We start from the raw sequence: 12069 nt of genomic DNA, 5'->3' as shown, positions 1-12069 counted from the left end.
ACCACTTCCATTTACTCTCTAATAGGATGAATTGTACACTTAAACCAGTACAGAGCTTGTGGGAGCAAAGGCCTTATATTTCGACAGGAGTATTCAGACACTTCAGGTTGAAGAAGTAAGTTCTTTTTTGTACTTTAAGGTGTTATCTTGGGTTCCAAACCAATGCAGAAGGAAGACTTCAGAGCTGTTTTTCTTCCTGATGAGTTTTCTGACAGCTCTCAGGGATCCTGGAGGATGGAACTGTAGTCTACTTCAGTTACACGAGGTCTGTGCTAATATCAACATCTCTCAGTATCTCTGTAATCGCTGATGGACACGCAGATACTTCACTTCTCATCTGTCTTATACATTTGCTGTGTGCTCACAGAATTGTTACTGGGAGTGCTATCCCTTTAAATGTCTTGGGAGGTGCTGTTTACAGAGTTCATAAAGAACAGCAGTTATTTTGTCAGTAGTCTCACCCAAGTTCCAGAAATTCATCTTCTCCATCCTTCTAGTTCCTTTTTTGTCTAGGCTATTTGAACAGAAGGGAGACTGCTGCTTTTTCATTATAAAGAGTGATACAGAAGTGCTTCCCAGCTGCTAACACTGCATGGCACCATGGCATAGCTGAGCTATTCACAACCTTTTCTCACTACGATAATTTAGTAGCAAGGGAGCATTTTTTGCAGGCAATATTTTCCAGAAAAATAAAAGCTTTTTGTTCCTAGTGCTGAAAAGAATGAGTGATGACTGTACTTCTACTCACTGCCATTTTAATTATCGCAGCAGTGGGAGGAGCTATGATACAGAACCCAAGGAGTTTAGCAGTGCCATCACCCAGGTGATGTATACATTCATAAGTCAGCTGTTACATGCTCATCAGGTGCTGGTGCAATTTTCTCCAAACACCCAACAGGGAGATGGAAACATGGTAACAGTAGGTCACAGCCAACCCCTTCCTCACTGCAACTGACTATAAGAAAATAATGTTTTAATGTATCATATTTCAGCTAGCAAGACTTCTGAAATTAGATCCTAAACAAAAAAACACATGGTAGACGTGCAATGTGTGCAGACTAGATCTAAGTTATGTTTCCATTATAACTTTTTGGGGTATCACTGAATGAATGACTGATATGCACATTTGAAATTTTTATTTGTTTATGCATTGCTACGTGAGGTCTCCTTGCATCAACAGACCTAATCTGACAGAGTCACATGCCAAGCTGATAAAACTGCACATGTGCACCTAAACTACATTTTCCTGCAGTCTCTGAAGCATGCTGGAAGCATCTTCAGTAGTCATACTTCCCAAAACAAGCTACCTGAAGGCTACAGAGGCAAATGAACAAGAAAGTTGACACTTATCATGTATTGTCAGGTATTATATATGGACATTCCCATAACACCCTGCTAGTAACCTAACCTTGGGGATTTCACAGCTTCTGCATAAACTGTATGCAGTACTTCCCTCCTGTCCTGAGGTACTATAAACCATGCAGACCGAAAGAGCTGACTAATGCTTCCAATTAGTACTGCATTACTCACTGATCATGCACAAGGATTTAAATGCATCTGTAAATGTAACATGTCTGTCAGCACTATATATTAACAAGGAACAGTAATTAGGAACTCCAGCCATCAACTACAGTGGGAGGGCTATACAAACAGTGAAACTGACAAAGACTACTTTAAAATACTATAAACTGTTGGTGTAGAAAGTGCACACATTGCATTGAAACAATTCTTGGATATGAATGCTTTAAACAACTACTTCCAAAGTGATGAATGCCAACAGCAGATGTGAGCACATAAACAGAAAGTTCTGTAGCCATGTTTCCTAGACATTTTTAGCTGCGTGACATACATAAGAACTTTCCTGACTATTTCTGTCAGCCTGGAACTTAGATAAACAAGCACCTGCACCTGAGAGTGTCCAGGTTTGAAAGGCATGATGCAGCTGGTTTAATGAAAAAAAAAATATCAAAAGACACAGAATTCCCAAAGGCCTACAAGTAGAACATAAGAGGCTGAGAACAAGTTTGTGGGTCTGGCTGAAATACCTAGGTACAATAGCCAGTCAAATGCCAATATATGTACTGATGCTGTTTAGAACCAGGAAAAGTTCAGGGAAAAGAGGAACAGACCCCCGTTTCCTTAACGAATATCACCCAGAAAAGCAGATACAACAAATACATAGTAATCAGCCAGCTGGGCAGTCGATTAGAACAGGCTACTGTAAGTCTGTGCTTCAAGAAAAAGAGAGTGTGTGTGTGTGTGTGTGTGTGTGTGTGTGTGTGTGTGTGTGTGTGTGTGTGTGTGTGTGTGTGTGTGTGTGTGTGTGTGTGTACATGTGTGTGTACATGTGTGTACATGTGTGTGGCTATTAATGTTTACTGCATTATAAGCAGAAAGTTGTTCTGTTTTGCAATTAATGTGGAAACATTCAGCAAATATTAGCAATACTGAAAAAATAACAAAGAAAAGAAAAGAAAATACACAAATAATTTATATATATATATATATATATATATATATATATATATATATATATATATATAGAGAGAGAGAGAGAGAGATTTTATATATATATATATATATATATATATATATATATATATATATATATATATAAGATAGATAGATAGGTACCTAATGTGGTACATTGCAAAACCACAGTACTTCTTTGCAATTATGTGGAACTTGTTCAAAAAATGATAAAAGCTATTTTATGCCACCACCTTCAGAAGTGAAAAAGTGTACCTGTGTTTGTGTGTGGCTACTTTCTTAAGGCTATCTGCAGATGTTTCTATTAAGATTCAGTCTCATCCCCTCATAAAAAAACTGGCTAGTACAGTTTATGTTCACATACAGATGAAAGATGATTATGTTAAGCGAAGGCACTAGAAGAATATATTTATTTCAGCCAGCTGCCCTGATGTGTACAGTAAATGATAATGTTCTTTGCCTAACGGTGTTTCCTTTGATGTGGTTCAAACTAAGGTGTTGCACAGTATATAGCACCTGCCTATCCTATACGCAGGATTTAGAGAAGGGTCAGGCAAATCAGATGCCTGCTAACTGTCAAAATGAGTTTAGATTAACAATTCCACACAGCTGCAGATTGTTGCAGGATGCCATGGCATTATGCTCGATTATTTCTAAAAATATACCTCATCATAGTCATTGCCATGAAAAGAATAACTTTACTTGAAGAGCGATATTCCTACTGGATATAACCAATAGTACCTTACAAGCTCTGAGATGTCAAAATTAAGGTAACTGTACAGATGTTATGGTACTCATTCATACAGCTGTTGCGACCTATATTGTTGGGCATTTCTCTTAAACTCACACTGCGGTAGCAAGCTGTTTGACTCCTTCCATTAACTTCTGAACATACATCAAAAAGAGTCCCAGTGTAGGACGCAAGGACCCTTAGTTAACACCTCATTCAAATGGTAATGACTCCCTACAACTCAATATTTCCCAATAGACAGCACAAGCTCCACCTCAGAACTAAAGCCAATAGTCTTTATGCCAGTTGCTGAAATTCCACCAATCCAACCCCAGTGATATCTTAGTCTATCAGCCTAAAATCCTGATTTGCTTAAGGCATCAGAATGTCTTCCATACCCCAGAGATTGTGATTCATCTTGATCCAAATGACTCCTCCATGTTCTACGTGTGTTTGTAACACTTCTATCTGTTCAGATCCTAGATGTTTCATTTTTATCAAAAAGTAAGGCAAAAACAATACTAAATGAAGACAACAATACCACCTAACAGAAGTACATCAGACATGACTAGGATTTTATAATACCTTTCATTACCAGAACAAACAAGTAGCACCTCAGTTGGAAAACAGACAGGACCTCTGTTTTGGATTCTTCTCAGTGAGGGTCTAGCACTGTTGCAGTTCAGATGACAGACATAAACCAGTTTCACAAGCATGAGAATGATTTAGCTGCCATATGCGAGACTCCATGTTAAATTCTATGCCCATGCCATCTGACAGATTGTCAAATAGGCTCTCAGGCAGTGTAAGTGCCGGTACAAATGCAGTGACCAAGTGAAATACATAAGGATTCTGACCCAACAAGACACAACACAGGCTGCTGAATATGTCCTCCTACAAAACTCAAGCAGAGCAGAACTGGCCTGCTATGTGCAAAATGGCAACAAAAAACAAAACAGACAGTTCTGATATACATTTTTTTACATTTCTATTTTAGTGACTTTATGGCCAGTCCTTTTATATCAATTAGTCTTGCTTAAGGTCAGAATTCTAAAGGATTTGAAGAAACACAGTTGATAAAATTAATTAAAATTTCATCATTAAAAGAAATGGTAGATTTTTACATGAATTAGAGAGAACATTCTGGAAGTAATAAGAAACAGTCATACAATGTGAAGAAAGAAAGCAACTTCAAGACACAATGAGAGAATAAAGCTGAAATGAAAATGCAGATAAATAAGAAGCCATCATATAATACTTAAATGGGTTGAAAAACCTCTTGGCTGAAATCTAGCTGATGTTGCCACGTCGACACAGACCCACAGACTCGAGCTTGTGTGCCAAATGTACCGCAAGTTCGGATCTACGGGTTTATGGCAACCAGCAAATGCAGGTCCCTTGCTTTGTTTGTTTATTACTTCTTGTTTTTTTGTGTAGAATGAATGAAATTAAATAAAACACCATTCACAACTATTGCAGTACATCATATACAGTATGCATCAGACATTTAATTAACCATTCAGGCATATAATGGGAAGGAATGAGCTAGGAAACCAGCATTCTCTGTGACATGTACTTAGGCCTAGTTGCAAAAAAATGGATTCCAGTTAATTCAGTGATACAAAGGCAGTCTAAGGCGAGCAGTGCTTAGTATGTCATTGTAATGGCAGATACTTAAGAATGAGCACCATTCGCCTACTAAGAGGGGTATATCAGCAGTCGGGATATTATATAAGTTCAGTCTACCAGCCTGTAAAGAGCTGTTAATCATATTATCATAAAACTGGTAATATGATTACAGATGCATAAAAAGATGTGAGAGTAGGTGGCTGTGTGTGCATATGCATTGCATGAAGACATTATTTTTATGTGCGTGTGTGTGTGTGTGTGTGTGTGTATATATATACATGTATATATATATATATATATATATATATATATATGAATGCAACATGCACACACACACACACACACACACACACACACACACACACACACACACACGTGTGTGTGTGTGTGTGTGTGTGTGTGTGTGTGTATATATATACATGTATATATATATATATATATATATATATATATATGAATGCAACATACACACCACACACGCACACACACGTTTTATTCCAACTGCTATCCCAGTCCAGTCGGTCACTTGTTAGGAAAGCTCAGTAAACAGAACAGCTCCTTATCTCTTGTCAATGTTGACATGAAGTACACAAGTGCAGGACTGCCTGTCACATTACTCATAAGCACCTCGTAACTGCAAGTTCATATGAGCAGACAGTTCTTTATATGATTAGGGGAATTAACTCATCTGTTTGTGCTCTAAATAAACTATCCCATTTGGATATATGAACAGACAGTAAAAAAAAATCACACCTGTCACAGGAGTATGGCTTACAAACTTTGCTAGGGTCCCACTGTCTGGCTAAGGATTTAACTTTAAAATATTGGTCTAGCTTTTAGCACATGGCATACACATTAGATTGAGAACTGCTCCCTTTTAGAGATAGCAAGCAAGGAAGGAGTGAGATCTAGAATAAGAAAAATAAAATATTGTAATAGCCCTCATGTTCTTTAAAACTAGGCCTGCTGTTCCGAAAGCTTCTACTTTAGCCTTGTTCACTTTTAAAATTTCCTTATTTCATACCTCTCAACTGTTTGCCTCATATTTTTGCCCCTTCCATCATTAAAGTTTTGATTTTGTGATTTTCTAGTAAGTCACTGTGGCTTACAGTTAGTCATCAATGCCAGGCATTAGAGATTTATGCTTCTTAGTGATCAGAAAATTCATGTTAATGCAAAAGTGTTTGTTCTATTAACTTTTTAAGTGAATCAGAGTAGTATTTAAAAATGCCCCCAATTTTGGGCCTGATTTCTTGAGCAAAGAAGTGACAACTAAGGACGGGAAACGGCTTAGGATGGCAAATTCTTAGTCTGTCTGAAAGGTATTTCAGCTCTTCCGACAACTGCACTCATTTACTTTGCTACTTGCTTCTTTGTGTCAAAGACCGTCTAAAATCCTATTCACTTTGCCACCTGCTGGTATTGAGCTGATTTTTTTCTGAACACATACATGAACCCACTGTCTTTTAGAAACTGCCTTTTCATGCTCTCTATGCATTTACCAGAGCATCACAACATCTGGATAACAATCTGCCAACAGGTGTAGCTGAAACGTGAGATGTTATCCCCACCCCACCCTTTGCCTACAGTCTGTATGCAGGTAGTCTAGTTATCAAAAGTTTAACATACCTTACGTTCTTCTCCTCTCCAGGAAACAGAATGCTAACAAAGGTGCCCCATTTTAAGTTCCCCTGCAGTTCAGTTACCAGGACAGCTATACTTTAATGTACAGTTACCACATCCCAAAGACAGACCTCTCATGTGACCTCTTTCTAAATGTTTCTGTATAAGCAATACGATCCATGCCATTCAGGAGATGGTTCAAGCAAAGCTGTGTCATTTGTTGCACCTTTTTATATACAGAACTGGTACAAAACATGACAAATCTTATGTTTTTTTACTTTTTATGAAGAGTTAACTAATAAGAAAATTATATTAATTAGTTATTAGTAATTTCCCATTAATAAGACAGCAATTTTTAATACTTAGTGCAAGGCAAAAATATGCAGAATCATTTCTGCATCTCCTCTAATCTGATTAACTTAACTGTAAATATAGTCTTAAAATAATTAATAAATAACATTTTATATTATTCCACTTGTTCTGATAGTGTTTAAGGTATACTCCCCCAGGTTAAGTACTGACATGCCTAGTATATGCATTTTTGCTGCACTGCATCACTGAACCAGCTTTTTTATTTTGTTATAAGGCATATTCACAATCTAAGTTTGTTTTATTTTTGAATGACATGCTTTTTTCTATTAATAGCCTGCCCACTATTACAGTGTAGGGACTACTATGGGTCACCGTAACGGATATTGCCTCCGGTACAATTGCAAAACACATTTAGCACTTTCATCTGATGCCCCCTATAAATACATATTTTCATCTGCTTAATTATGTCCTTAAAGAAGCTGGAAAAATCTATTTTTTGCATTACTTTAGACAGTTCTTTGTCTTACTACCCTTATAATTCATAATATTGCTGACAGATGTTCAAAACATACTCAGGTGAATGCAAAGAGTATGGACTCACAACAGCTTTGCTCATTTTGCCTATGTCAAAACCTTCTTCTGGGTAAGTAATATAATTAGATCAAGAAAAATAAATGGCTAGCTGCTATAAAATTATGTTTTTATTAATTTATTTTATTTATTAAGAGAAAAAGCGAACTGATCCGCAATGGACCCTTTCCTTTTCAGCCACAAAACAGGTCACAAGTGCAATGGTAAATGAAATATGTAAGAAAACTTTGAAGTAGACAATTAACAAGCTTGTTTTAGTGAGGTGGTAGGAAAACATAATTCTGATAGAGCACCTGTGTGGACCCAGGGGAAAATTTCAAATAGACAGTAATCAAAGGTCAACAATAAACCCTGGACACTAGAACCATAACATAGAAACTTTAAGCACTGAAACACCATGTCTGCCATCACTGGATTCCCTTTACCATACTATGAAGTGGTTGTAATTCTGGAATATATATAACTGTTATTGCCTTTCTATTTAACACTACAATTAATCCAGTAAACATGATATTCAATGAATGCTGTATTTCTGGGTCACCTCCCTCCTTTGGTTGGCTTTAATACACTGTTTTCAGTGTTAATGGATTTGCCGAATCTCCTATTTCCAAGTTGCCAGGTTTAGGCCACCAAGGTATGGCACAGTGAACCAAGTTACACTGCTATTACACATCTGATCCAACAGGAGTAAAAATAGCAGAGTGCATCAAAATAACATTATAATGTGCCCTTCCTTTCCTACCCCAAAGAAAAAAAGTGCAATCACATTGTGTCAACATCTGCATCCACAAAAGACATCAGGCTGTTACTTCCCTTGCAGTGCCACCAACAGAATTCTTAGATCCCCATACTGCAAACCTGCCACCACAATGCAAAGGACAGGAGTCTGTGAGACACTAATCCTTTCCCTTACAGGCAGTCCTCAGCAGTGTTCAACAGTGCCACTATCTTACAAGATATAAACTTGTACAGAATTTGCTTTTTTAACACCCTAGTGCCAAACTAGTTCTAATTAAAGCTTTGCACCAGCAAAGCAATGCTAAATTGCTTCCTTTACAAAACTGATTCTGATGTATTACCCCATGATCTCTCTCTCTCTCTCTCTTACACCCCCCCACACACATGCACACACACACACACACACACACACACACACACACACACACACACACACACACACACACACACACATATGCATACACGCACACACACACACACACACACACACACACACACACACACACACACACACACACACACACACACACACACACACACACACACACACACACACAAATATATATTATATATAGACAGACAGATATATTGTTTTATGCTGTGTAAATCTACTGTCATATGTTTGAAGCCCTTAAGTAATACTGCATCTATAACCTTTACTGCAAAATATGCGGAGATTTTCTCCCCGGCCCTCGGCTGAAAAAGGGTTATCAGCTCAGTCAGACAGACCCGGTCAGCAAATGTAAAATAAATAAAAAATAAATAAATATTATATGTTATAATTAATACGTATTATAAGATTTGTCACCTGAGACTTTGAAACACATATGCCATGCAGGTTTGTTCTGTTGCATATATAGCCCACACTAGTTTCTTTTGTTTACTAACATATAAAGCTTGAAATTTCCTGGAATAACTCAGACATGCCAACCATAACAAAGAAAATTATTTGTTGAGATTTCACATGAATTGACTTTCGATTTAGATGTTGCAATGCAAAGGGATTCAACCCATACATATGCAATTACTAACCTATCAATAGGGTGGATTAAGTCCTGGAAATTTAATTTAATTAAAAACTGGCAATGAAGGCACAATTACTAGACAGGAAAACAGCATGCTCTTCACTTTAACTTATGCTGTTCTTCTTTTGTAAAATGGATAAACCATGAACTCATATGCACCCATAATATGACGAGCACCTTTTTGTGAGGCTTGATATGCTGTGAGCTATCCATAGCAGTAAGTGGTTGTCATTCAGAACACTGTCTTCAATTAGCCATTGTTGGGATTTCTTCTCAGATCCTGACTGCAACACAAATAGTCTCTGGGTCCTATGGTCTTGGGCACAGGGGCCTCCATTCAAGGTATGAAAATGCACCAAGCCCCCTTTCTATACAGTTCTTTTTTTTTGCAACTCACAAGGTTGAAATCAAACAGATAATCTCAATGTAGGAAAGCAAGCTTCTTCAGTCCTTACTTGAGAAACTTAGATATTCTAATGGTTCTTACAGCCACATCATTTCCAGCCAGGATGTGTAAAACTAGAATCCTACTTCCTGTGAGAAGTGCAAAATGTGAATGAGTATCACAGGTGTCAGTAATTCAGTCCAACCACCTGAAGAAGAAGTAAAAGTTGAGAAAAGCTAAAGGGAGATTCTGCCTTCAACAAAATGTACTCGAGTGTAGACAGAGATGAAACTCTATTATTGAGTCCCTTATAAAAACCCAAACAAGTGTCAGAGATAGCAGAAAAGATAAGGGATCAGGAGGTAAGTTATCAACTAAAAGCTCCTCCCATATTCTCTGTCCCATCACACATTATATGCTGCCTATCTACATGTGAAAAATTAAAATAACTAACAACTGTCAGCAGAAAAATCAAAAATAAGCCTGCAACCAAGGTAAAACACTACTAATAAATGAAACAGACCCTGGTAAACAGTTCCAAGTCCGAGAACACACCAGAAAAAAGCGCCAGCATCAGCAATACTTGGATCCCTGAAGCCTGCAAAAAGCAATCACAGGAGCAAGGTATTTGGTGAATACCTTTGGGGAAGTAGAAAGTCCAAAGGGAAAAGCAAAGAACTGAAAATGCCAGGAAGCAACAGAAAAATGCAAAAACGTCCTGAAAAGGGGATGGATCACAATATGGAGATAAGCATCCCTGAGATCCAGAGACATCATATAAGCCTGAGGAAGCAAAAGAGGGAACAGAGTCTGAAGGGACAACATTCAAAAAGAGGGCACCTTCAGAAAAGTGTTTAGATGAGAGAGGTCTGGAATTCATCTCCAAGTACCCTCTTTTCTGGGTACTAGAAACATCCTGGAGAAAATCCCCTCCCCCTTTGGGACACACACACCTCTTGAATAGTACCCTGAGTCAAAAGGTCTCAAAGCACCTTTGGGAAAAAGGGGAGTTATTCCTGAGGAGGCTGAGAAATGCCCATAAAAAGGGGAAGGGATTTCCACACTAAGACATGCCTCTGATGAATAATGGACAGAACCCATGAATCCTAAGTAATCTGAAGCCAAACAGGAAGAGAGAGAGAGACAGAGAGAGAGAGAGAAAGAGGCAAAGAGGAACAGGAATGTAGCAGGGAAGAAACAGATAGTCAGACAGCACCTGGTTTATCTGGAAAGGAAGACTTCTGAGGTCCTGAAGTCTGAGTAGCCTTAGCAGGAGGAGCCTGCTTGCTGCCCTTTTTGCTCTTAGGAAGAGGGTGAGACTGCCTGCAAACAAAGGCTGGCTTACTGGGGTAATTTCTCTGAAATTTAGGAAGAGGAGTAACAAACACATTTGAGTTCCTGTAAAGCCATCCCCTTACCCTGAAGGGACTTAAACAAATCAGCAGTAGCTTCCCCAAACAAGTGTTTATTATCAAGAGGGGCATCCATCAACATAGGCTTGACATCACCAGACAATGGTGGAAGCCTAAGCCAAGAATACCTCCTCATTACTATCCAAAACAGCAGACCTAGAAAAGGCATCTGCTGCATCACAACTACACTTGAAAGAATGAAAAACCACCTGTGAGGAAGTCCCTAACATGGAAAGAGCAGAAGTTTTACCCTCAGAGTCTGGAAGTTCAGAAATAACCTGACAGGCCTGAGATAAGATAGCTAACACATACCTGGTAATATGGGTCTGATAATTAATATCCCTAAAGGCCGAGGTAGATGAGGTATAAACCTTCTTAAATAGCCTTTCCATAGTTCTGCTGTCTTTATTAGAAGGCAGTAACTTGTGCAAAGGAAGCAATTGAAAGGGCTTGTCAGAGGCCACAGACACCACTGAGTGGTCAGCAGCAGGACACTTGTACAAATATTTACAGTCCTCAGGCACTTTGCAAAACCTATCAGGTCTCTTGGGAGCAGGGGCCTGAGAATCAGGAGCTTTACAGGCATAATGCATCCAAGAAATTAGCCAAAACAGGAGGAACAGCAGAAGGTTTAGGAGTTTCTGTCTGCAGCAACTCATAGCAACTCTTAAGGATCTTAGAGACCTGAGCACAATCCCATTTAAAAAATTCCATTATTCTGGAGATTGTATCCCCAAAAGAAATCTCTTTAAAGTGTGTATCAGGACTGGTAGAGTCCTCTTCTTCTGACTAGTAGTCCAAAGGAGAAGGAATATGAGAAGAGTAAGCAAGGGATCCAGACCCAGAATGGCATTCAGTAACAGTAGTAGGGACTACTTCCCTAACTAAAATCTAAGGAATACCCCTAGCCCCCTCAGAAATAATTAACTATGATCCCCCCCTGAACGTCTGAAATGGATGTCTGTAAAGCCTTATCGGATGTGCTTAAAGCCATATCCCCACTGGCCACCAACCCAGTTGTGGCAGAAGAATCTGACAACAAAGCTGGGCAAACCTCTGGCCACTCACTAACCTTGGGAGAAACATTCAGTGGAAGCTGGACAGCAGAAGAATCTGGCCTAGGTTTCTTAACCT

General features: G+C 38.6%; 1 long non-coding RNA gene across 1 annotated transcript in view; it reads right to left on the bottom strand.

The window, feature by feature from the left end:
• LOC122809229 overlaps window positions 1–12069 on the bottom strand; it is a 184320-nt gene that overhangs the window by 171293 nt on the left and 958 nt on the right. The gene's annotated exons all lie outside the window — the stretch shown is intronic.

The sequence above is a fragment of the Protopterus annectens genome, chromosome 8.part0, assembly GCF_019279795.1.
Source record: "Protopterus annectens isolate FY-2018-M chromosome 8.part0, PAN1.0, whole genome shotgun sequence".
Lineage (NCBI taxonomy): Eukaryota > Metazoa > Chordata > Ceratodontiformes > Protopteridae > Protopterus > Protopterus annectens.
The sequence above is the reverse complement of the archived record's forward strand: the minus strand, read 5'-3'. Positions and strand labels throughout refer to the sequence as shown.